The 26500-nt window shown below is 42.3% G+C and overlaps 1 long non-coding RNA gene across 2 annotated transcripts in view; it reads right to left on the bottom strand.

Annotated features, from left to right (window-relative positions):
• LOC143293733 (uncharacterized) overlaps positions 1-26500 on the bottom strand; it is a 142388-nt gene that overhangs the window by 82451 nt on the left and 33437 nt on the right. Inside the window, exons 2-3 of one of the 2 annotated variants that reach the window (XR_013056800.1) lie at positions 10321-11766; positions 3133-4862 (exon numbers count right to left, since the gene is read on the bottom strand). This is a non-coding gene — a long non-coding RNA (uncharacterized LOC143293733). Of the gene's footprint in view, positions 1-3132; positions 4863-10320; positions 11767-26500 lie in introns of those variants that run through there. The other variant, XR_013056799.1, reaches the window with a different exon arrangement.

The following is a 26500-nucleotide window of genomic DNA, read 5'->3' as shown; positions in this document are numbered from 1 at the left end:
AATTGATCGTTTCATGACTGTTTTTTGTAAAGCAGAATGAGATGCCCTGCTATTCTTGATATCCTCATGTTGTTACTGTTTGCATTGTAATTATGAAACAGTATCTCATGCCATGAAATATGCAGCATTACAGAGTTGTTGTTGTTGTTGTTTGTCTAGGCGTGACAAAACCAAAACCAAGGAAGAATGTTCCACATACCTCCTGCTGGTTTGTTTGTTGTTGTTTTTTTAACCAAAGCACACTCCGAGTGTTTTTGTTTTGCTTTTTGTTTTTCAGGCATGGCCAAAATTGCAGCGAGGAAGAATGTTCCAGAAAGCTCGGTGGCTTTTCCAGAGCACACACCCCTGTGTGGTTCAGGAGCGAAATGTAAATATTCTCACCGAACGTAGTCACTGCAACACAAGCTTGTAACTGGAGACACTCCGACTCACCAGTCTTTATGTGTTGTCGGCTCCCTGAGCGTACGTCGTAGCAGGTGATCTGTTGAAGCAATTACGCCTACTTCGACGTGTGTGTGTTGTTGTTTTTTCGATTAGATGGCATTGGTTGTGTGCATGAAGTTGGGTTTTTTTCTGAGTCTTTTGAGGAAAAATGCAGCTATTTTGCGAGTGTAATATGAGATATTGTGATGAAATATATACGGGAGAGAGAACAAGACAGACAGAGACACAGAGAAATACACAGAGGCAGCCAGAGAGAGATTGAGAGACTGAGATTGAGAGAGAGAGAGAGTCTGAGACTGAGAGAGAGAGGAAGAGAGAGAGAGAGAGTTAAAGAGACAAACAGACAGACAGAGAGACGGACAGAGACAGAAAAAAAATAACAGATTGAAAGTGCAGTACACAAAGGTCTTAATAGCTTTTCCAAGGCACCTGTGAGCAGTCCTGCGAACAGTTCAGCACACGTGGCAAAGACAGTCATGACGACAGGAACCGGTGATCAGAAACGCTACACCCCACAGACTGTTCTGTAAATCTGGTCGTGTATCAGTGAATCGGTGCATGAGAAGATCTGTCAAAAAGATTTTCTCCATCAGGAAATGATGGCGTGTTTACGAAAGTTCAGGAAGCTGGGCGATGGTCTGGAATTACCCATGAACTCAGTTATCTTCTTGAAGTTAAAATCATTAACTTTGACGGATTAAGAATTTAACATGTGTAATAGAAACTGTGGCATATGCATATATGTAGAAAATAAAGAATATGTTGAAAGAGAGACAGACAGACAGAAACAAAAAGACAGAGATAGTGACACGCAGATACACAGAGTTCCTACTTCTTTTTTTTTTCCTTTCTGTTTTTTTTTTCCATAAAAGGCCACTTTGGGGCTGGTATATTGAATGTTAAGTATGGGCAGTCGTTGCAATATGTATCTTTAACCAATATAAATCTTTATTTCCTTTCAACCATTGCTGTCGTCATTATTATTTCAAGTCACCATAATCACGTTTTCATTCTTACAATTATAAAATAAATTCTCAAGCCATAAAAAATGCACCCTTACAGGCAACGCTAAAAGCATGTTCCTCAAAGATTACGATGGCATTTTTTCTCTTTTTGTTTGCTTGTTGTTGTTGTTGTTGTTGTTTTTTGTTTTTTGTTGTTGTTTTTTAGCAGCCTGCGAGTGGCCCCTGCGTGCAACTTAACACTGTGGACGATCGCAATCATCATGACAGGAGCTGGCAGTCAGAGACATTACGCCCAGTGAGTCTTATGCATTGACAGCTCCCTATCCGTGTGTCTCTACAGTGAACTGTAAAATGGTTTATACCTTAAAACTTCTTTTTTTTTTAGTGCTGGTCTTGGCATGATCTGGTTTTAAATGCCTGCTTTATTGTGCAGAAGCCTTTGCCATGTGTGTGTGTGTGTGTGTGTGTGTGTGTGTGTGTGTGTGGCGGGGTGCTAGCGAGCACCTGTGCATTCGTGTGTATGCACGTGCCTGAGTGCGTGTTGCAGGGATGCGCTTTCTGGAGAGCGTCATGGGTGGATGGTGGGGTGGTTTCCAATGTTTAGTTGCGCGAGTGTTTTCTGGCACGTGCTTCAGTTGGGGTATTGACAGGTGAGGCGGGGAGTGGAACAAAATGTAAAACGCTTTGAGCAGCGTTATAAAAATGTCCATCATTATTATTATCATTATTAGCATTATTATTATTATCATTATCATCAACAGTAGCACTATTACAGTGAGGTGTCTCCCTTGTACAGAATAGAGGGCGAGAGAGAGAGAGAGAGAGAGAGAGAGAGAGAGAGAGTTTTACTTCTTCCATTCCTTCCATCCATATTCTCTTCAGGTTTCAATCTGTCTACATCCATGTTTTTTATTTATCTATGATTGCTATTGATATCTGATAGCATTCAACACCAATGAAAAAACCGGTCATCGTCTGTCATGCCCATATTCTTTGTTTTGTTTTTGTTTGTTTGTTTGTTTGTTGTTTTATCACACTTAATATAGATTGATTTTGTGGGTTTGCTTTTATTCTGTCTTGCATATTGGCTTTCTTTGAATGAACACAAACAAACGTTAAGAGAGAGTAAAACTACTACTGCTGTACTTCTTACTGACATTGCAATTATCATTCAATCTGTCAGGTCATGAAAAGTGCAAAACTGCCTGCGGGTTTGCCAACAGCAGTAAAACCACCACTGAAATATGAACCAGAAGATCATGGGGTATTTTCAAAGAACCTGAGAGCTTTCCCTCAGGGCAGTTTAGCATTCCTGGCAAAGAGAATTGTCATGATGGGAGATGGGAATCAGAGATGCTAGACCCCATTAGTTTTCAACAAGTGTGAGTTGTGTGTGTGTGTGTGCACCAATGCAGAAGATCTGCTGAAACAATTTCCGTCAGGACACTCTGTGGTGTTTATATTTGAGAACTGGAGAACGTTCTGGATTTCCGTTTTGGAACACCAGTGTTTCTGTAAAGGTGCAGGGTGTCAAATCAAGTTCTGGTCTGTCCATCGACTTGGTAATCTAACGTATCAGTTTCAATGTAAGGTGCAAAGTATGGCGCGACTGAAAGGAGAAAGCTAATTATATCACGAGGGACAGACAGACAAATAGAGAGAAACATGAGAAACGGAGACAAAAACAAAGGTACAGACACAGAGACTTTATTTCTTTTCTTCTTTCTTCCAACCACAAGCTACCTCTTGCGACAAATGTACTGCGGTTAAATGTTACGAGTGAATATTGGTTACATTTACCATTGAAACTTTAATGGTTTTCAGTCATTGTTTATCAACCACAGTTCACACATAACATTATCAATCAACCACAACAAATCAGCACTTGCTTCCTCGAACAACGAAACCTTCAGAAAACCAAGATCCAATTCCTGAACAACCTGTTCGGTTGTAATTCTTTGTCAGTGAGGTCAACACCATGCTTGTTGCTTTCTTTAATTCCCTCAAGTTATCTATCCTCCTTGATAAAAACACAACAACAACAACGGTTGCTGTTGCATTTAGCTGCTATTTCTTTCCCCGCCTATTTATCAAATACGAACTTTCAAGACGCAAACAAAAAAGTGCATGCGACCTTTCTGTGACAGTTTACACAGTCATTATCCAAACAAAAGAACCAAAAACACAGGAAAAGAAGAAGGAAAGGAAAGTTCCACTAAACTTCGGTGGTTTTCCCCCAGAGGACCACGTAATCGGTCCCTGCAGGCAATTTCAACGCTCTCAGTCAATGTGCTCATTGCGACAGGAGCTGGCAATCAGAGGCACACCATGTCCCAGGAGACTTCCACGTTGTCGCTTCCCTCTCCGTGCGTCAGAGCGTGTGATCTGTTGAAGCCAGTTCACGAGGTTTGCTTGAGTTCTTAACCCATTGACTGCTGAACCTTGGTAAATTGAAACCAGTCTGGCATGAATTTGGAGTGCAGTAACTACTTCTTACGTACTTTTAAGTGGTATAATTGATTTTGCCGAACAAAAGTAATGCAGTCCCAAGAGGAAGAAGTTTGAAAAACAAATTGTGTTATCCCGTCCTGTAACCTTTAGTCTTACCTCAGTTGGGCAACAGCCCTTCACTGATGAACGCACAGGTCAGCAGAGGTTAAGGAGTAAAAGGAGCAGGGAGCCAAGGCGTGTTCTCTCACTTGTCCAACAACTGTTCTAAGGCTTCCATGAAAAGGAATCAGATATGCATGTGTCTGTAGACCTACCATGAACTGTGGAAAGCAAAACAAAGCAAAAAAAGAATTAGTGGACAGCAAAGCTAGAAAAAGCCGTAGGGAGAAAGAAAGAGGCAGCGGGAGATAGACAGACATATTATACAACAGAGAAAAAGAAGATACAGAGATATACATTGCGCAGTTGTTCAGGTGTTGGGTCTTGGTTTTTTGTGAATGCTCCGGTGTTGGAGAATTCTGTGTCCTAGGTTACTGTGGTAGGTTATAAATGCTATGTATGAACAGTGGTTATAATCGTCTATTTCTTGCCGTCATCACAAATTATCATAATACACGATCTCTCAAGATCCGAACCAAGAAGGGCTTGCAACCTTGCTGTGACAGTTTACCACAGGTGTTATCAAAACAGAAACAAAAAAGAGAGAGAGAGAGAGAAGTTCCACGCAACTTCTGTGGTTTTCCCCAAAAGGACCCCGTAATCGGTCCCTGCAGGCAATTTCAACGCTCTCAGCCAATGTGCTCATTGCGACAGGAGCTGGCGATCAGAGGCACACCATGTCCCAGGAGACTTCCACGTTGTCGCTTCCCTCTCCGTGCGTCAGAGCGCGTGATCTGTTGAAGCCAGTTCCCAAGGAATTTGCTGAAGTTGTTAAAGGTGCGGGGAGCCAGGAGCTGTTCACTCACTTGTCCATGAACTGTTCTTGGACACTCTGTTAGTCGTCTATGGAAAGAAATCACGTGTGCACGTGTCTGTGCTTATGAGTGAAACGTTACAAGAGTGGGTGTGGATTGCAAAACAAAGAAACAACAAAGACGAAGAGTGAAAGAAAGAGAGGGAGGCGGGAGAGAGAGAGAGACAGGCACAGACAGACAGAGATACAGAGAGAGAGAGGCACAGACAAACTGACAGGCAGACAGAGACAGCATTCAAGACAGCACTGAAATGTTTAAATAAAGACATTAGCTTTGCAGCACCAATGACGTTGGGACGCCAATCAGAGCAACAACGTGGTGAAATCAATAAAACACCCATGGAGAGAAAGGAAGATAGAGAAACAGACAGCCAGACAAAGACAGAGAAAGCCAGAGACAGTCCAATACGGATACATATGGAGATGGGAAAGACAGACAGACAGACAAAGAGACTTCCCTTTATACACCATTAGGTCGACTGCATTGAATATTGCTTTTACACCGACCGAGGATATCTCTACCTCCTCTTATCAATCGAGGCTTAGGCCTCTGGGATCCTCTTATGTTGGTTTGTCTGTTACCTTTGATAGTCATTGGTTTTCAGTAGAAATAAATAGATAAAGCTTTTTTCTGATTGCCTTAAGGATTTCGTGTATTTGAAAATTCTAAAGATGGTTTAAAACAATGATCACACTTGCGAGCAAAATCACCATCTACTGATGTCCGGATGAAGCCTACTGCCCGGTGGACACAGAACTGATCACTGCCAAGTCAAACTTAGAATCTGCGATGGCTACCCGGTGTTCAACGTATATATACTAAACTTCATGAAGATTCCTTAAAGCATCCATCACATTGTTGGGCAATGTTCTCAAATGGTTGGTTTGGAATGAAAATCCAATTGTACAAAATAGGAGAGGGACTAAGGGTTCTCGATAGCACAGTTGTAGCGTCGCAGTAGTGAGACATTGAACTACCGACTAAAGCTCTAATGGGACCACAAAACGGTCCCTCTTCGGAAAAAGTGTAGTGCAGATAGCACTTTGGGGGTTCCATTGTTGCCAGTACAGTTTGCTAGATATGTAACAGAATGCAGAGACTCTCTCTCTCCTGTCTACACTGCCAGCTCTTCCAGCAGTCCCTTGATGAAGACTGTCCCAGACATCTGGAAGAGTGTTCTACTACCATGGCTGTGGCCTAGAAATATTTGGCATCTGATCTGAACGACTACCGACTTCTACTAATCCCTTTAAAGTGCGCTGAGAGGATCATGTGACGTTGGCTGAAGCCCGAGACAACAATGTACCAGGATCCACTTCAGGTTGCATACGCCCACAACCGGAGTACCGATGACGCTGTCCTGACCATCATGCATAAGGTCTACATGCAAGTAGAGAAGTCAGGATCCTCTTCCTGTATTTCAGCAGCACTTTCAACACCATCTGACCTAACCTCCTTGTCAACACGCCGTCGGACATGAGCATTAACCCTATCCCATTCAGCTGATATTTCAGTTTTCAGAGGAAGAACTAGCAAACCTGGTGAACTGCTTGGACGAAACATCAACCAAGTAGAGAATGGTGATCAGCACCGAGAGCTACTAAGACGAAACGCATGACAAACAGGAAGGACCCAATCAAGATCTAGATCATTGTCAGCAAACAACACCTGGAAACATTGAAGCAGTTTATGTAACTTGGCAACATCAGTTAAGAAAGGTCCAAGACCGAAATACTGGCAAGAGCTGTGCAGACGTCAACAGCACTGGCAAGACTGAAGCCCATATGGAGAAACAAGAACATCAGTCTCAGAACAAAACTGATACTCCTGCATGCACTGGTTACAGCAGAGCTTCAGAAAAGGATCCAAGTAGTTGAAACGAGATGCTCCGGGAGACTCCTTGGCATCTCCAACATAAACCTCATAACAAATGAAGAAGTCAGGAAAACCACCAGACAGCACAATGATCGGTATGAAAACATATTGACCAAAGTACAAAATGAAAAGGTATAGCCATGCGACAAAATCTGACGTTCTCTCCAAGACCTTTATTTTTATTTCGAGGAAAAATGCAGGGGGAAAGGAAACGAGGCAGACAGCAAAGACCTGGGCAGACAACATCACTGAGTGGACAGACAGGAGCATCGCCGAAACACAAGCCCTGTCCCACGACCGCCAGAAATGGAAAACGGTGGTCATGTGTTCAGCAGTGCAGCGCCCCCACGGCCCAACCAGATTTCGGGACCAGTGGTGACAGTAACAGTTACAGACGGCGGCAAACAATGGCACAGAAGGACCAGCCGCTGTGGCGAAGTGGTTAACTTCGCGGAGTGGCGACTGGGGGGAAGTGGAATCGAATCCCATCAGAGGTGGGGGGGTTTCGGTTCCGTGACCGGCTCCTACCCAGAGAAGAGTGTGTTGTGCACTAAAATGGGAACAAGGGGACCACACAATCGAGGGTCATCCACTTCAAGGTTGTGTCATTGGGAATCATGATCAAATTTCTTCCTGTCCAACACTGCAGATATCTTCAGCATGGTTTACGCCGGGATGTATCACGAGAGTACAGCCTTGTCGAAAAATTCCAGACTTAAATCGATCCTCACACCATCATCTTCATTACCTCCATTATCGTCCATCATCATCGAAATATCGAAAGAAAAGTGTCCTAATTCATAGGGCTTAAAAAGGAAAAGAAATAATAATGACACCGGGCTATATTATAAGGGCACAGCCATGTCGAGTGGTTCCAAACGTAAATGGACCCGCACAGCACCATCTCCGTTACCTCCTTCATCATTCATCATCATCAAAATAGACGAAAAACAAAATCCGTGCGCACCAAAAGAAGAAGAAACAAAAAAAAAACAATGACACTACAGACAGTGTGCTCCCCAAAATACACAGTATACGTCCTTCTGGAAGCACCCACCCACCCACCCACCCCTGGTCCCAGCGGGCAGTGTATTAGTGCTCTCTCCGTGCACAGTATCAAGGTGACAGGAACCAAGCGATCAGAGGCGTCGGAACCCCCCACGAGTCTTCTGCGGTGTCAATGTCCTATCTGAGCGCGTCAGTGCGTGTGATCTGTTCAAGCAATTATTTCCCCGAGAAAATAATTACAGGCGCCCAGAAGAGGGGGCAAGGGAACTGGCGCATGTTCTTGCCTGTGTCCAGAGAATCACTGACGTTCTTCAACTCATTAGTCATCATCAGGGAAGGGTGGTTTTTTGTTTTGTTTTGTTTTTTTGTTGTTGTTTTTTTGCATGTTCAACTTACGGATGTGGGGAGAGGGAGAGAGAGGAGAGGGTGTGAGAGAGAGAAAGAAGGAGAGATAAAAGGGGGAAGTGAGAGAGGGGGAGGGAATGAAAGAATGACCGGTAGAGAGAGAAGGAAGGGAGCGAGTGAGAGTGAGAGGGAAAGAAAGAGAGGGGGGGGGGGGAAGCAGGGACATGGGCGGAGAAAGTGAGAAGGAGAGAGGTGGGGGGGGGGGGTGAAACGGAGGGAGAAAGAGCGAGAGAGGGAGAAAGAAATAAAAATAGAAGGGGAGAGGGGGGAGCAAGGGAAGGAGAAGGAGAAGAGAGAGGTGAGACTGTGTGAGAGAAAGAAAGAGAGGAAGAGAAAGGTGGGAATAAGAGAGGGGGGAATGAAAGAGAGTGACATGTGTAGAAAGGAGGAATGGAGCGAGAGAGAGAGGGGGGTGGGTGGGAGAAGGAATGAGGACAGAGATAGTGAGAAGGGGAGAGGGAAGCAGAAAGATCGTGAGGGAGATAGAAAAAATAGAGGGTGGGGAGCAAGGGAAAGAGAGAAAGCTAAAAGGAAAGAGGAAGAAAAGAGAGGGAGGAGAACGAAAGAGAGAGAGAGAAGCACAGAGAAACAGGGAGAAAGACAGAGAGAAACTGAGAGACAAAGAGAAGAGAGAGAGAGAGAGAGAGAGAGAGAGAGAGTGAGAGAATGTGTTTCGAATCCCAATGCCTGTTAACTTATACTCAGGTATTTTCACTTTGTACATTTATTTCACTGACCGCTGCAGAAAGGTGGCAGAATAGTTAAGACGCTTGTCTGCCAATACAGAGTCTGTGAAGGTCTGGGTTCGAATCCCGCTCTAGCCCTTTCTCCCATGTTTGACTGGAAAATCGAACTGAGCGTCTCGTCGTTCGAATAAGACGATAAACCGAGGTCCCGTGTGCATGATGCAATTGGTGCACTAAAAAAGAACCTATGGCAATGAGAGTATTTAAGTTGTGTACCTTGTGTAATGGAGAGAGTTACCACTCTTTACTATTTGTTAATCATATCGTCTCCTGGCCTCATTATTTGTATAATTTCCAGTGGATAAACTACCGAGGCAACCATGTATTTGTTCTGTATTGTCCATGTGTTCTGTGTGGCTTATTCAGGATTAAAGAGGCTATGCCAGTCTTGAATAAAAGCTAATTTGTGTTTGCACATTTCTTCTGTCTTTGCTGCTGTGTGCACATGTCAAATGATTGGTATAAGGAAAGGCCCGGCGCTTCCTTTTTTGATGAAGTGTCTGGGTTTGTTCCAATGTACCTGTTATTTACCTGTGCGCTAGCTGAATCGGTAGCGTAAGCATCACTGACTTGAAGTTATGTACCTTTGTGCAATGGAGAGAGTTACCACTCTTTACTATATATATGTATATATATATATATATATATATATATGCACTCAAAGCCTGACTGAGCGAGTTGGGTCAGGCTGCTAGACAGGCATCTGCCCAGCAGATGTGATGTAGCATATATATATATTTGTCCGATGCAATGACGCCTCCTTAAAAGACTGAAATTGAAATTGGAAACTGAAATTTCACTGTCAACATTGAAGCAACACACACACACACACACACACATATGAACACATGAACACATGCATACAATACACAATAGAGAACGAAGACACAGACAGGTTGACTCGTAAAAACACACGTTTTTGAAAGAAAAAAAAATGCTGCTATTGTCGCCACTGTTGTTGCTGCTGATTGTGATGGTAGTTTGTTTGCTTTGCAAGCGTTTGTTGTTTCTTTACTTGTTTATTTGTTTTCTAGTAATGTGTTGTTGTTGTTTTTTGTGTGTGTGGTTGTTGTTTTTTTTTTTGTGTGTGTGTTTTGTTGTTTTTTTTGGGTTTTTTTTGGGGGGGGTTTGGTTTGGTTTGGTTTGGTTTTTAACGACAAAGGAAAGCAACAAATTTTATGATAACATGCTGAAACTTAAAACAGCAAACAGAAGAACGACTACAATAAGGACTGCAACAAAGACAGAAAAAAAAGTCAAAAACAGCAATGACGACAACCTGACGACGACATCATCATCATCATCATGAGTAAAACGACAACAACAAAACACAACACTACGAAAGCAGATAAAAGCAGCAACGGAACAAAGAAGGAGGAGAGAACAGAAGAAAATCAACAGCCAGCGCGCAGTGGACAAACACACTACCTCCCTGTTGACCAAAACACTCACTCAGTTCAAAGCAAGATGGCTGCAGCCTGGAGATGTCGAGCTGGAGATTCCTCCCTCAAGCGCTGAAGAGTTCCATCCGGCACCGGCCTTCTTCCGGGGTGATAGGCATCAGGGAAAGGTCTGGAACTGTCCGTCCGAAAAGCAAACTGGCAGACGCGGCTTCAGATTTCGCTGATGCGGGCACGGGGCTTTCGCTTGAACGATTATCGTTCTCACGATCTGCCTCTCCTGGTCGTATTCGGTGAAGTGGAGGTAAACGTCTGCTAGCAGTCCCCCACCCTGTCTCCGACTACTCCTGTACTGCTGCGAAAAAATAAATAAATTCCTGTTTGTGAAGCAGGGTGTGTGTGGGGAAAGATAACTGAGTTAAAACGTTCCCTGTGTACTGACTTCACAATACGTGTGGGGGAACGAACAGTTCTTTCTGTCTTTCTGTTAAGCAACAAGGTGGAAAAGATAAGTGAGTTTTAATGCACCGACTGCTTCTTGAATCTACAGCACAGCGGTTCTAATTGTTAGAAAAGAATCTTTGCCAACTGATTTGAATGAAATATTTACTAAGCTCGAACACCAACGCTGGTTTTATATCATCAAACATGAGAGCTACAGTAATGTTTTTGCTTGTGATAGGAACTGGCTGGAAAAGTCCACAGAGAAATTACTATTCCTTCCTGATCCAAGTCACAGTTGATAGCTATTGCCGGGTGTATCAGTTAAGTCGTTTTTATGATATAACTTGTCAAGACAAGCTTAAAAAAACAAACAGCTATAAGCTTTTAAAACTGAAGAAAAATGAACACAAACTGAACCTGTTGGAAGTATGGAACATTCGCTCATTAAACACACGTGCGCACAGTTTTCCAGTCATGAAACAACTCGATAAAGAAAGAAAAAAAATCGTATTGTCATGACACTTTGAAGCAAAAGGTCAGAGATACAGTCAACCTGGGAAGAGCAAGTCGTTGTCCAGATTTACGCGGCTTTTGGAGTCCTCGGAAACGATGTCAACAAGCCCTTTTTATCTTTTTACCGCCCCTTTGACGGACCGGTCCATCGAAACAGAATAAACACTACCTCAGACCTGTATCGGTCGTACGTTTGTTCACGAGGTGATTCCGGTAACAAACTGATGGAGCTTCAAAAGACAGGGCCGTTTCATTCTGAGTGGCCGGGATAAGGCCGACTGTGATCAAACAGCGATTTCCACAGCCGTCATCAAGCCATTCCGATGGCCATCTCCTTCGGTCGCCGTCTGTGTTGACTCTCCCTAGAATTCAAGATGGCGGACTATCCAGCAAAGGGAGCTGACCCAGGTAAGGCAGTCCAGTGACGACTGATGACGTCGTTTCTGTGTGTGGAGGGGATCGTCTACGCAGCTCGGGAACAGCCAGCAGCGGCGTCACATGACGATACCTCCGACCGGGTGATGATGCGCTGAAGATAAATCTGCAAAACACACCATTCGGTCAGTCAGTTAGTTGAAGAATAAAAATCATATTTATTTATTGATTTATCTGTTCATTTATTTATTTGATTATTAATTTATTTATGCATTTATTAACGCATTTATGTATTTATGCATTTATGTATCTATTTATGTATTCACTCTTTTATTTTTTTTATCTGTTTATTTAGTTATCTATTCATTTATTTACTTATCTATTTGTATATTTGTTCATTGACAAAATAATCTCTTTATTGACTGACATTTTTTAACACAAAGCAAAATTCCAGCTTGTGCGAGAGGTGATGTTTCTTTGATTGTTTCATTTTCTTGTATTAAAAAGAAGCCCTTGTATTACTCAGTGGAATGAGTTTTCCATATAATTTATGCCAAGGATCAAAGAGTACTGCCGATGCGCTGATTAGGGCTTTAAACCAGACTCTTCAAGGTTGCTATATAATTGTTAAGTAATATGCGAATGCTATCAACAAAGTGCACCAGTGTGTGTGTGTGTGTGTGTGTGTGTGTGTGTGTGTGTGTGTGTGCGCGTGTGTGTGTGTGTGTGAACCTGTAATTGGTTTTGGTAGGATCAGTTTCAGCCATTAAGACTGAAACAATTGAGTCACGCTAGTTACTTTGAGAGACTTTCTCCGCGAAACAGATGTCCTATTTCTCGAGTTCGAGAGAACTTGACAATACGCAATTATTATTATTACGTGGAACAGGAGACTGGCTGTTGATCTTGAAGATTGTGTTATGACTGCCTGTTGAGAAGTCAAGCTGCGGAATCCGCTCCGTCCCAGCCACGTGTCGCTTACAGTGTGTTGGTGCCTCTAACGCGCAGTCAGCAGCACTTCCAACTTTTTTTTTTTCAGGGATGGAGTGGGGAGTGGTATTCATTACACATTCAGTTATGCAATACGCTCTCTCTCTCTCTCTCTCTCTCTCTCTCTCTCTCTCTCTCTCTCTCTCTCTCTCTCTCTCACTCACTCTCTCTCTCCCTCTCCCTCTCTGTCTCTCTGTGTCAGTCTCTCACTCTCCCTCTCTATTCGGCCAATCTTCTCCACCTTATCTCTTCTTTCTGCTGTCCACCACACGTCGTCCACACGTCGTCCCCATTGTCCCTGTTGTTACTTATGGAAAGCGATATTGCATTGTGCATAAATATCTATACTTATGTTTGTACATGCGTGTGTAATTTTGATGCTGTTGTGAATTTGACTCTCACTGGATTTTTTTTTTTTTTTTTTTTTTTTTTTATCTTCATCATGAACGTTCTTTCCCAGAAGGCCGGATGCAAACAAACACATTGTGGTTACTCCTTTACCTTCTTAAAATGAAATTTCCTTTGTTCGTTCGTTCGTTCTCTCTCTCTCTCTCTGTCTCTGTCTGTCTGTCTGTCTGTCTGTCTGTCTGTCTGTCTGTCTCTCTCTCTCTCTCTCTCTCTCTCTCTCTCTCTCTCTCATAATAATAATAAGAAAAATAATAGTTCAACAAGACAGCAGGCAGGGTATTAAGTGGAGGGTAGTGATGTTGGGGTCGGGGATTGTGTGGCTCATGGCCATTCCTTTTTCGCCAACAGCATGCAATCCGGGTGGTGACATGCGAAATATATAACGTTATTTATGTCACGCACACAGTGATGTGATCACAAGCAGCATACACAATCTGTACCTTCGGCAGCCACTAAATTCTTCTTGCTCCTGGCACTAAAATGAAATGTCGTACATTTGTTTAGTAGTCATGACATTTTTGTTTTATTTGGTCATTTTAGAAAGTACAATACCTTTACTATTTCGGTATATCATTGATTATCCCGATAAATCCTTTGTTTATTTTCCAGTCCAAATACACGTTTCTTTAATTCAAACTTTTACAGTATCAAGGGCCCAAGGTTAAGCTCGTTATTGTGTAATATTTCGTAAGTTGAACAGTTTCAAAATCAATACAAAGAAATACAAAATCATTCGGATGAGACGATAAACACGTAAAAGAACCCATGGAAGCAAAAGGTTTGTTCCTGGCAAAATTCTGTAGAAAAATCCACTTCGATAGGAAAAACAAATAAAACTGCACGCAGGAAAAAATACAAAAATGGGTGGCGCTGTAGTGTAGCGACGCACTCTCCCTGGGGAGAGCAGCCCAAATTTCACACAGAGAAATCTATTGTGATAAAAAGAAATACAAATACAAATATTTGACAATGTATGTTCTGCTTAACATATTGTAGAACAGGCTTAGTTTTGTTTGCTGAGTAAATTGATACTATACTGAAAGTCGTAAACGCCGATAAAAAATATCTTATACATTTTACACATCGATAACAGGCATTTTTTCCCTGATGCAGTCTAACTGATCTACTTCTTAAAATATACAATACAATACAATACAATACCTCTTCATTAATCCGATTGGAAATTACACGTGCATTCAAAGGCTCGTCACTCACAACACACAGACTCTCAGCCCGAAGTCGAGTCTAGCATGTATGTGAACATGCCGAAAATTCTAATCAATAAATAAAAAGGCTGCATTAAAATAGGAGAGTGGTAAAAACTTAGCAGCTTGATTTTTAACACAGTAAAATAAATTATAACACGTAAAACTAAGCGACATGACAATAAGAGAAACAATGGTAAAACTATCCGGCTTTAACTTTATGACCTCTTGGGTTCAAGGTGATGTGAAAAAGCAACTGAAACCATATCATTTGTATTATCCACCTTTGTCTTGTAAATAATAGCAGTACTCATGCGTATCTTTGCCTCACTCATTTCTCTAGTCATATGACAGTGTTTATGAATCAATGACTGTTTTGGACAAAATCAAACCAGTATCTTCCCTATGTGAGGATAACCACACCCACGATTTTACCGGTGAAGTGACAATGACGTGATTTTTTTGTTGTTGTTGTTGTTTTGTTTTTGTTTTTTGTTGGTTTTTTGTTGGTTTTTTTTCCCCATTTAGAACGACCGAAGATAAGCTTGAAAATAATCATTATAACAGAACAGATACAGCTTTAATTTATCCTTTCCGTCACGCCAGAAGAATACAAACATAACCAAGCCATATCACTGCCAAAGGTGACCCTAAGCATGCACAGTAATTAATTACTAAAGTCTATTTATTCAAAAGCATTTATACACATATAACACGCAAACACATATTGATATTTTATTAAATCTCCAAGATTAAGTGGACACCGCATCACAATCCTGATCCTTTATGATGCATATCTATATATATATATATATATATATATATATATATATATATATATATATATACGAGAGAGAGAGAGAGTTACAAACCATACGGTAAAAGACACAGGTGGTGAGGGTGGTGGAGGAGGGTGATAAAAGGGGACATGGGCTGGGGGGGGGGGGGGGGGGGGTTGAAGCAATGGGTGTGTGGGGTTGGGACGGTAAGAAATCGATATTCTTCACGAGCGGCTTGGCTTCTCTGGGAGGGACAGAGAATCATTACCAGTGCTCTCAATGCCCAACGCTGACATGTGTTTCGACGTTTGAGACTCTCATCAGGGAAAATGGCCATGCTGGAGATTGGGCCGCTGTTTCCAGCAGAGCGGTCAGCTGGGAAACGGCCATTAAAGAAATCGAAAAGGGGTAGGGTAGAGTGGGGGGTAGGGTGTATGCGTATGTATGTATGTATGCATGTATGTATGTATATATGTATGTATGTGTGGATGAACGGATGGGTGGTTGTGCGCGTGAAAAAGCCATTAAGAAATTCGAAAAGGGGTAGGGGACGGGGAAGGGGGGGGGGGGTATGGGGGGTGTCTGCGCATGCGTATGTATGTATGTATGCATGTATGTGTGTGTGTGTGTGTGTGTGTGTGTGTGTGTGTGTGTGTGTGTGTGTGTGTGTGTGTGTGTGTGTGTGTGTGTGTGTGTGTGTATGCATGTGTGGATGGACGGATGGGTGGTTGTGCGCATGAAAATGCCATTAAGGAAATCGAAAATGGATAGGGTACGGGGTGGGTGGGGGTGGGGGGAGCAGGGTATATGCGTATGTATGTATGTATGTATGTATGTATGTGCGAATGGGTGGTTATGTGCATGAAAAAGCCATTAAAGAAATCGAAAATGGATAGGGTACAGTGGGGGGTTGGGTGTATGCGTATGTATGTATGTATGTGTGGAGGGACGGATGGGTGGTTGTACGCATGAAAAGGGGTAGGGTACAGGGGTGGTGGGGGTGGGGGGGCGTATGCGTATGGATGGATGGATGGGTGGATGGGTGATTGTGCGCATGAAAAAGCAATGTATGTTTGTATGTATGTACACACACACTCTCACCCCCCCCCACACACACACAGAGAGAGAGAGAGAGAGAGAGAGAGAGAGAGAGAGAGAGATGTATAGGTATGTAGATATGCACGATCCCCGGAAGGTTCAAATCTTACCATTCTAATCGCTCTATATGGGCGTTCATCTCCAATTCTCATTCCCAATCCAGACCTCTTTCTCTTCGATATGGTGTTCTCAAAGGTTTCGGTTTTTTCGTACAATACCATTGGGTTTGTACATTCACCCTTCGCAGAAAAAACATATATCTGTGTATTGTTGCAGTGAAAGGACTGACGACGTTAAGGTAGGGGTCATACTTGTAGGGTCTAAGTCTGCTGTATTACCATCCATATCTTGACCGTCTGCGATGTTTCAAAAATCTGCCGGATACCTGGGTGCATATTCTGACTCAGCTCTGTCCATACATGACCACACTAGTCATATATGTGAAGCTGCAAACTTCCTGCTGAGAAAGAAATCCATACCGTTAAACTGTAACTGACTGTTGAAGCAACTACTCAGCTTGTCACTTTGGCATCCGCAGTTCACTACTAGCTGGTTTGTCCTTGGTTTGTCGGTTTGTCTTTGGTTTGTCTTCTGCTTTGATATCACGCCTTCAGATGATCCAGCAAGATTTATTTTCAGAAAGTTCAAAAACCGATCACTTTACACCTCTCTTTCCTCAACTTCATTGGTTACATTACCCATCTAGTGGCGAATACAATACAAAACTGGCATCTAAGAGTTCTCCCATTGCACTTATCTAGTGTCCGATACATTACGTCCGTTCACTGAGAACTTCTGGAGAGTCCCTCTAAGCCTCTTCAAAGACAATCGGGGTCTTTCACCATCAAATTCAGGCTGTCTGAAGCTTAGTTGTCTCTTTGTCTGTATCCATTCATCTCTCCGAATGAACTCTCCACGGAATTTGTGTGCTTGTCGGTGTGTGTTCGTGTGAGTGTGTGTGCGCATGTGCAAACGTGCGTGCATGCGTGTGTGTGTGTGTGTGTGTGTGTGTGTGTGTGTGTGTGTGCGTGCGTGTGTGTGTCTGTGTGTCTGTGCGCGTGCGTGTGACACCTATCTTTCTTTGCTATTCGATGCTTCGTATTTGCAGGCTTTTATTATTATATTGGTGTAAATATATTATTCTTTCTCTCTTTCCTTTGTTTTAATGTGCTTTTGTATGCCAGCATGTGCAGTTGTTTGTATATTGTTTCAATGGGGGCGCTTAGATTCAATCAGTAGTAGTAGTAGTAGTAATAATAATAATAATAATAATAATAATAATGATGATATTTATATACGCGACAAATCAAAGCGCTTTCGCACCAGTCATTCACACGCATGCATATCTCTAAAACTATAGAAACTAAAGACAAGGAAGAGGCAGGCAAGGGAGGCTATTTTGGGAAGAGGTGGGTTTTAAGGCCAGACTTGAAAGAGCTGAGTGTGGAGACTTGACGAAGCGAAAGAGGAAGTTCATTCCAATTGCAAGGTCCAGAGACAGAGAAAGAACGGCGGCCAACAGTCGAGTGTTTGAATCTGGGTATGCGTAAACAGAGTGGATCCGAAGCCGATCGTAGTGAGCGAGATGGAGTGTAGAGGTGAAGGCAGCCGCAGAGATAGGAAGGGGCAGTTTTGTGAATACATCTATAACATAGAGTGCTGATCTTGTACTTTATTCTGTGTGAGACAGGGAGCCAGTGGAGATGTTGCAAAAGAGGAGTGATGTGCTCAGATCTTTTCTTTCTGAGGACGAGTCGGGCAGCAGAGTTTTGTATGCGCTGAAGGGACTGAATGGATGAAGCAGGCAAACCAGACAATAGAGAGTTACAGTAGTCAAGGCGAGAGAGAATGAGAGAAACGACAAGTCCAGATGTTGCGTCAGTCGACAGATATTTCCGGACGGCACTGATGCGCCGCAGTTGACAGTAGCAGGACTGACATGTCTGACTGATAAATTTTTGCATGGACAGTGTATTCTCAAGGACAACACCGAGGTTCCTGACTGACCTGGAAAGAGGGATGGATGAACTGCCAAGTTCGATTGTGTCAATTGTGATGGAAGACAGTTTTTGTTTAGTTCCTATGATCATTGCTTCAGTTTTGTCCGCTTTGTAGTATAGTAGCAACAGCAGCAGCAGCAGCAATAGTAGCAGCAGTAGAAGCAGCAGCAACAGTAGTAGTAGTAGTGGTAGCAGCAGCTGCACCAGTAGCAGCAGCAATAGTAGTGGCAGGAGTAGCAGCAGCAGTAGCAGTGGTAGTAGTAGTAGTAGTAGTAGTAGTAGTAGCAAGAGACAGACAGACAAAGACAAAGGGAGACAGACAGATAAGGCAAGACAAACGGCTTACTGTACATCGGCATCAGGTCATTATAGAACACATGGGAAAGCGGTGGCAGAGTTGGGGGGCGGGGAGGGGCGGGGTGCGAGTAGGAGGGGGGGGGGGGAGGAGGCAATCTAGATAAGTACGTCAATAGCAAGAACATAGTTGCAATATGAATGAGCGTGCTGGCAAATGTCCAACAAAACAGATAAGGTGAGAAAAAAAAGGGAATTTTGGGGGGTATCATCATTGGTTATCTGTTCAGCCAGCAAATACACAAGGATTGCACAACCTTATTTAACGATCACGTGAAAAAAGCGTTTGTCAAGTCAGTTTGACATTTCATTTCCATAATGTTTGCGGTGTAATTATAATTTTACACACACACACACACACACACACACACACACACACACACACACACACACACAAACACAGAGAGAGAGAGAGAGAGATGCATATACATATATATATATATATATATATATATATATATGTGTGTGTGTACCTATATGTACATATATATATATATATATATATATATATATATATATATATATATATGTGTGTGTGTGTGTGTGTGTGTGTGTGTGTGTGTGTGTGTGTGTGTGTGTGTGTGTGTGTGTGTGTGTGTGTGTGTGTGTGTGTGTGTGTGTCGAGAGCGAGAGAGAGCAATATGGAAATCTAAAGCATATGAACACAGAAACTGAGTTTCAGACAAGTTTCCAAAACCAAATAAAAATAGTTATGACGCATAGACACAAAACTAATAATATATCTCTTATCAGAGTTAATGTCAAGGGTTCACTGCGGCTAGAGAAACAAGGAACCAATCATCCTTCCGTTATCTTATGATTCACAGACGGACATACTCCCAGGAATTCTCTCAAATCACCGCGCACACGTTCACTTTGAGAAAAAAAACAAAAAAAAACACACACTGACAAACACACGCACGCACGCGCGCGCACGCGCACACACACACACACACACACACAACTACCACCACCACCACCACCACACCATACCACACACACACACACACACACACACACACACACACACACACACACACACACACACACACACACACACACGTCACCCCAGAAGTGTCAAAAGGAAAGGGACACAACTCTGTGGTGGTAGAAACGACGAGGCACGACACACACACACACACACACACCACTACCACCACCACCACCACCACACCATACCATACACACACACACACACACACACACACACACACACACACACACACGTCACCCCAGAAGTGTCAAAAGGAAAGGGACACAACTCTGTGGTGGTAGAAACGACGAGGCACGACACACACACACACACACACACACACACACACACACACACAAATTCTACAGTCCGCAACCCAACCCAACGAACGAACAGTCCAGCGAGCAAGCAAACAAGCAAGCAAGGACACGAACAAGCTAGCAAGCAAAGCAAGCAAGCAAGCTAGCAAGCTGACTCGGGAGCCGCAGATTATTTTGCGTAACAAAGCAGGCCACAGGCATCGACCCGTCGTCCATCAGACCGCGAGCGGGAAAAACATGCAAACATCTTGCCCAGTGACCATCCGGATCTCCACCCCAAAGCCTTCTGCCCGTCCCCGCTAAGCCCACTGCCTTGCATACAGAGTGGAGACAGCCCGCATGAGGACTGGAGGTTTTTTCGGAAACGGAAGGAAGGAAAAGGGGAGTCTGGGAGGGAAGGAGGTGGGGGTGGGGGTGGAGGCGACAGGCGGAAGGGGGCTGGTGGGGTGGGGGGGGGGGGGAAGGGTTGGTGGTGATGGGGTAGGAGTGGGGGATGGAAATGTAGGGTTGTGGGGAGTCGTGCCTTGACAGCGTTGTTGCTGCTGCAATGCATGTCGTCGTCGTCGTTGTTGTCGCTGGTTATCTAGAATTCGCCGTCACCCCTCCTCCCCTACCTAACATCCTTCCACATCCCAAAGCAAACAAACAAAAAACCATCCCTTTCTACGCTCTCCCCTTTCCTTTTTGTCTCCCCCCCCCCCACCCCCCACCCCCCCCACACCCCACACCCCCCATTATTTTTTTTCGATTATTTTATTATTTTGTTTATTATTTTACGATACATGCATATTATCACCTATCTATATGTGCTTTATATCTGTGCTAAAAGCAGTGCCAGCAAGTCCCCGACAGCCGCCACCATCCCCTGTCCACACTGCGTCAGAACCTTCCGGGCGCGGATTGGCCTGACCAGTCATCTGCGCACCCACAGAGCCCAACCCACCCACCCACCCCCAGGATGACTAGATGGTCCTCGTCGATCCCGACGGACGAACCACAATAGCAGTTTCAAGTTTGTGTCAGAAAGGACACAAAAAATAAGCATTATGCAGAGTGGGCAATGTAAAAGAAAGGTTGACTGTCGTGACTCATTCAGAGCAATGGAAGCTGTTGTGCTTGTGGCGATTGACCGCGCAGTGAAATTGTCCGGCTCATAGTTTGAGCAGAAGAACCTCAGAGTGATATTATTGTATTTCCCATGCGAATGGTCGTACGCGTGAGTTTTATCGCATCAATCCGCAATGGCGAAGTAGGCAGCGGGTGATTAATTAACACAAATTATTCCAGTCTTCAGGCCACGAAAAAGAGAGAAAATAGGGTAAACATAAGAATGGGAATCAAGGATTTGTTTGTTTGTTTGTTTGTTGTTGTTTTTAAAGAAAACTCGGAGATTTTTTCAGGGTTTTTTTTTAAACGTACCGTGGATTTCACCCGTTGTGAGTGAGACTGTGGCTATAATTATGCTGCTACCAGCGACCAATATAAGTGTTTGCACGAATACAACTTTTTTTTTTTTAAGCCGCCAGTTCGTGTACGTAAGGCTCGCAACAGTCAACCAAGGAGGTCATCACTATTTTCAATCCTGTTATTTTTATGCTCTGCATTCATTTGTTTATTTAACTCGAGAAAATACAACGGGTATGAGTTCAGAAAATTATCAAATCTGATCATAATACTATCGGAAATAAAGGAGGGGGAGGAGGGGGGAGGACGGGGGAGGAGGGGGAGTCTGGGAGGGTGGAATGGAGGAGTGAGGGGATCAGTGATGAATAAGTTATGTTCGTAGACAGAGGAACACACAGACATACAGATGGTTAGACAGGCATACGGACAGGGGTGGAGAGAGAGAGAGAGAGAGAGAGAGAGAGAGAGAGAGAGAGAGAGAGAGAGAGAGAGAGAGGTGGGAAGAGGGAGATTTCTGTTTACCAGGGGGCAGTTTCCATAGGGGTATTTGTAGAGAGAGGCACTTAAGACAGAGAGAAAACTAGCCATTTCTTGGCCAGCAATGTCTGAAGTATGACGTCAGCACAGCTCTGCTGAGATCTTTTTTTTCTTCGTTTTCTTTTTTAATCGACTTCCTTCTTCTTCTTCTTCTTCTGCTGCACTGATCTTTTTCTTCTACTGCTTCCTCATCATCAATCTCTTCCTTTACCTCCTCCTTCTTTTATCGATTTCTTTCTTTCTTTCCTCCTCCTCCTCCTCCTCCTCCTCCTCCTCCTCCTTCTTCTTCTTCTTCTTCTTCTTCTTCTTCTTCTTCTTGATACCGACGTTTCCAGAAATTCTATTCTGCAGGTATACATGGTAGGAAATTTGTAGGATAAAAAAAAAACAACAACAACAACAAACCCAAGAAAGTAAAATACACAGAAAAGCAAAAGGAACGGCTGGCAAGATGACACGCAAGATGGAAGAACATCTGGATGTTATGCTCAACAATGTATCAGCAACCTCCTTCACACTTCTCCACGCTCACACACACACATCATATAAGCGAGGATTCTGACAAGATTAGTACAGCTATTTACGTACAGTGTGGTTTGAATTACGCAAGTGTCCATCCATCTCCTATTTCAAACTATACTGAAAAGATGTCAGCTACGTTTGTAAAATTGCATGTCTCTAATAATCAAATCATACATTTTGCGTCAGTCTACTATCCCAAAGGTCCAAGTAAGCAAAATACAAATTGGTTGCGAACATTAAATTGCTCAAAAGAAAGATGGATCGTCGGGGGAGATTTTAATTCCCATGCTCCCTTCTGGGATAGTGATTGTCAAATAATATCTCATCCTGACTTTGTTGAAAATATTGTTGATTCATCGTTGCATTTACTTAACGATGGGAGGATTACACGTATCCCAGATGTGGCTCATCATAGAGCATCGGCACTTGACCTAACCTTCATATCACCATCTCTAGCTTTAACAGTACAGTGGGATACTGGGGATGATCCACTAGGCAGTGATCATGTGCCAATCACACTGTCTTTTAAGGATTGTAATATATCTAAATACAGCGGAGAAGACGAAATCCCAAAATTCAATTACAAATATGCAAACTGGGAAACATTTCAAAACTATCTTACGAACATTTCTGAAAGTGAAATTTTTTGTGAAGATTTAAATGTTTATTATAACAACTTTCAAAAATCAATTATTGGAGCTGCTGAAATAGCAATTCCAAAAAAAGGTTCAAAGAGGAGTGACATTTTTTTCTGGAAATGTTTGGTGGAATGATGCATGTGCGGAGGCTGTAAATACAAAGAAACTAGCATACCTAACATGGTTGAAACTCAGAAAAGTACGTGATGAAGATGTAAAAGAAGCCGCTCATAAAGAAATGTGTTACACAAAAATCAAGGCGAATAGAATCATAGCCCGAGAAAAAAGACAATACTGGTCACAATTCTGTTTGAATGAAGTATCTGACCATAAGGATATGAAGAAAGTGTGGGCCAAAATGAAAGAAATGAAATCAGGCATTGTTCTCCAAGACTATCCTATTAAAACAAAAGATAAAGAGTTTCTGTCCCCTCAAGAGAAGGCTGAAGAATTTGTTTGTATGTATTCTAAAACAGGCAGTGTAGATAGTTTGTCAACTAAACAAAAGACTTTAAGAGAGGAAGAAGAAATCAGTGACAAATATAGAGATCCTACCCCACAAAATGATAATACAATCAATTCGGCAATAACTTTACATGAGGTAAAGAACGCTATTCATTTGTTGAGTAACAAAAATGTGTCAGTTGGTAAGGATGTAGTATCTTACACCATGTTAAACCATTTGCCAGAAAACTGGTTGATTATATTACATACATTATTTCAAAAGTGCTGGGAATGTGGACAAATCCCTGAGGTATGGAAAACTTCCATTGTAATTCCTGTATTAAAACAGAGTAAACCTCGAACAGAAGCTTCGAGTTATAGACCTATTTCGGTTACCTCCCACGTTGGGAAAGTCATGGAGAAAATTGTAAATATTAGAATGGTGTATTACTGTGACAAAAATAACATAATTCCGTCAGCTCAAACTGGATTCCGGAAAGGAAGATCTACAATTGATCATCTGACCCGTCTCACTACCCAAATTAAAAAACAGTTTTCTAAGCGAAAAAGTATCCTTGCGTCCTTCTTCGATCTTACTAAAGCTTATGACCGAGTGTGGCATAGCAGACTGTTATTTAAGCTGAAACAAATTGGTCTGTCGGGTCATGTTTATGACTATGTTAAATCCTTTTTAAGTGGGAGATATATAGTGGCAAAAGTGGGAGTAACTTTATCAACCTCTAGGCCTATAAACATGGGAATCCCGCAGGGTTCCATTATTTCTCCATTGTTGTTCAACATTATGCTTTATGATTTACATACATGTTTTTCATCATCTACTAAGCTGGCTCAATATGCTGATGATATTGCTATATGGATTCAGACATCCTTGAGGAAAAGGACAAGCCTACATTACATAAATTATGTACAGAAACATTTTCAGGGTGAACTCGATAGACTGAGTAGCTATATGCAATCTAATGGTTTTGAGTTTTCTGTAGAAAAAACACATTTGATCCTCTTTAATAATGGTTATAATCCCAGCAAACTACCACGCTTTTTTTTAGGAGGACGTGAAATATTTTTCAAGTCGGAAATCAAATTTCTTGGGATCCTATTTACTTCAAAACTAAACTGGAAGAAACACATTGATTCAATGGTGAATAAAGCAGTTAAAAGTTTAAATTTCTTAAAAATTGTAAGTCACTCTCCTTGGGGACAAGACTCCAAAATTCTTTTACATTTAGCGACATCTCTCGTAAGATCAAGATTGACCTACGGTCAAGAAATTTTCTTTTCTGCCCCGCCGACGTTCCTAAAGAAGCTGCGAATAATTGACAGTAAAGCTGTGAAACTGGCTTTAGGGGTACCTGTGCATACTAAGACCTCAGTAGCCTATAAGCTTGCGGGTATTCTACCACTAGATGAAATCAGAAAATTAAGTTCTGCTAAATATATTGTGAGATGTACAGCAGTGGATGATTTTGAGGAATTAAATATTAGGTCTGATATTGATTTTCCAAAAAATGCACACAATAATTCAAATCTACAAACCATTCGCACATATGTGTCAGATATTTTAAATTCTTCAGACATTGATTTGCATGATATGGCACCTCGTGTTCTGGTGCCACCTGTCCCTCCCTGGGAGTTAACAAAAGCAAACGTCAACATATGTGCTTCTGACACAACAAAAGGAGAATCTCCACATATAATAGCAGCATCTGTCAGAATTGAATTAGAAGAAAATTTTGATTATCATTTAAAAGTTTACACTGATGGCTCGGTCCTGGATGATAGCAGTGCAGGATCTGCTTTTGTCATTCCTGACTTAAAAACAGAAAAATCATATTATTTAGGTAAGGGACATTCAATTTTTACAGCTGAATTGGTGGCCATCCTTATGGCTTTAAATCATCTTGTTGATATACCAATCATAATAAGTAATATCCTATTTTGTGTTGATTCTCAATCTGTCTTAAAAGGTTTGCTCCTTTTTGAGAATAATCAAAGAGAAGATTTATTTTTTGAAATTAGGTATTTATTGCACTCCCTATTTGTGAAGGGTACAAATGTTGATTTTTGTTGGATACCATCCCACACTGGATTCCGTTATAACGACCAAGCAGATAGGGCAGCAAAAAGGGGAGCAAAAAATCATATAGATAGTATAAAAGTATATTGCCCATTGTCATACAAGGAAATAAGCAATATACTAGAAAGAGACTTTTATGGGTGCTTGAATTCAAGTCTAAAACCTCGTCAGTTGACTCTCTCAGACTTTGGTCCGATTCGCAGACCATTTCTGAGCTTAGCTCTCAGACTATTATCAAATTCATTACGGACCAAGTATTGTTCTAATGTCAAGTGTATATGCTTTAATAACCTGACAATTGAGCATATAATTTTTCACTGTAGCTTGATGAAGCCTTTTGTACACGAAAGTGTGTCTTCACAAGTGACTGAGAACGTTGATGTTTTTGACTTTTTGCATTCATTATCAGTTGTTTCGCTTGTCAGTTTAACGACTTCTCTTTTACGAAGTCCTTTAAGTAATTTCCTGTAACTGTATTTAGAGGTTTTTTGTTTGTTTGTTTGTTTGTTTGTTTGTTTTGTTTTTCTTTCAAATTTCACCCACATTTTTACCCTCATTTGCCCAGTTTCCCCAAACCCTCCATTCATCCACATCTCCCACCCCTTCTAACCGATAATACTCAGATGTATTCATAAATACTTTTACAAAATGTCTTCAATCACCGATATGTGTGACGGGACATTAAACAAAAATTCCTTCCTTCCTTCACACACACACGTACTCGTTGTTAATAACACGTTCACTCGTATGTATACAAGTGGGCTTTTACGTGTATGACCGTTTTTACCCCGCCATGTGGGCACCCATACTCCGTTTTAGGGGGAGGGGGTGTTGCATGCATGGTTTGGTCTTGTTTCCATAACCCACCGAACACTGACATGGATTACATGATCTTTAATGTGCGTATTTGATATTCTGCTTGCGTATGCACACGAAGGGGTTTCAGACACAAGCAGGTCTGCACATACGTTGACCTGGGAGATCGGGAAAAGAATAACCTCCACCCTTTATCCACCTGGTGTCGTTACCGAGATTCGAACTCGGGACCCTTAGATTGAAAGTCCAAGGCTTTAGCGACTCGGCTATTGCGCCCTTCATCGAACAGTCTAACTGGCATACTATTGCGTTTCTGG

The sequence above is a fragment of the Babylonia areolata genome, chromosome 19 (genome assembly GCF_041734735.1).
Source record: "Babylonia areolata isolate BAREFJ2019XMU chromosome 19, ASM4173473v1, whole genome shotgun sequence".
Classification (NCBI taxonomy): domain Eukaryota; kingdom Metazoa; phylum Mollusca; class Gastropoda; order Neogastropoda; family Buccinidae; genus Babylonia; species Babylonia areolata.
Note: the sequence above shows the minus strand (reverse complement) of the source record. Positions and strands in the feature narration are given on the sequence as shown.